The 891-nt window shown below is 32.7% G+C and overlaps 1 non-coding gene across 1 annotated transcript; it reads left to right on the top strand.

The window, feature by feature from the left end:
• Positions 1-587: 587 nt before the first annotated feature.
• TRNAW-CCA (transfer RNA tryptophan (anticodon CCA)) lies at positions 588-659 on the top strand. The gene has a single exon. It is a non-coding gene; the product is annotated as a tRNA-Trp (tRNA).
• Positions 660-891: the final 232 nt, after the last annotated feature.

Genomic DNA, 891 nt, shown 5'->3' with positions numbered 1-891 from the left:
GATTGGTGAAAGCGTAACTCAAACCTAATAAGGGGTAATGGAGTAAGCTTCAAAACGAAGTGAAGCTTTTTTTTCACTATACAACGATTTCAAGAAAAAATGGCCAAACTTTATCTCATTGACCCTTTAACATACGTGTACTTACACTCCCCGAATCTGTTCTAGAGTATGAGAATATAGCTACCACTTTCAACTTAATAAATCTAAATCACTAAAATGATTCATTGGATCACACTAAAATTACCAACATATATTTGTAAGAAAACTTCAAACCAATACAAAGCTTAGGATAAGTAAAAATAAGAGACTGATGTTTCATAAATAAGAGCTAAAAGATGATATTCATAAACTTATAAATGGGAGAGTTTTTGCTTCAATCAAATTACCGAGTTGAGTGTGTCATACATATAAATTCGTCTTAAAAAATTAGTATTTCGTAAACATCAAGACATTGTTGCTTATCAACTTGAAGAAGAATAAAATATAATACAAACATGTACAAACCTTCTACGCAAATGTACAAACCTAGTAAACATGCAGATCATTGTATCTTATATTGGATATATATAATCTTATGAACGAGATGAGGATCCGTGGCGCAATGGTAGCGCGTCTGACTCCAGATCAGAAGGTTGCGTGTTCGATTCACGTCGGGTTCAAATCCCTTTAATCCTCAACTTTTTCTTTAATCTATATTAAATTTTCTCTTTAATCAATCATTTCACGTCGGGTTCAATTTTCTGTTCATTTTCACATCATATAAAATAAAATACACACGTAAAATGCTCATGACGAGAATTGAAGTAGTAAAAACGGTGGGTTGTTGACTTCTTGTTAACGAGTCGGGATGAAATTGGGTTAAACCGAGCAAAGCGTTACACTAGTTATATA

This window comes from Rutidosis leptorrhynchoides, chromosome 4 (assembly GCF_046630445.1).
Source record: "Rutidosis leptorrhynchoides isolate AG116_Rl617_1_P2 chromosome 4, CSIRO_AGI_Rlap_v1, whole genome shotgun sequence".
Lineage (NCBI taxonomy): Eukaryota > Viridiplantae > Streptophyta > Magnoliopsida > Asterales > Asteraceae > Rutidosis > Rutidosis leptorrhynchoides.
This window is presented reverse-complemented; position numbering and strand designations above follow the sequence as displayed.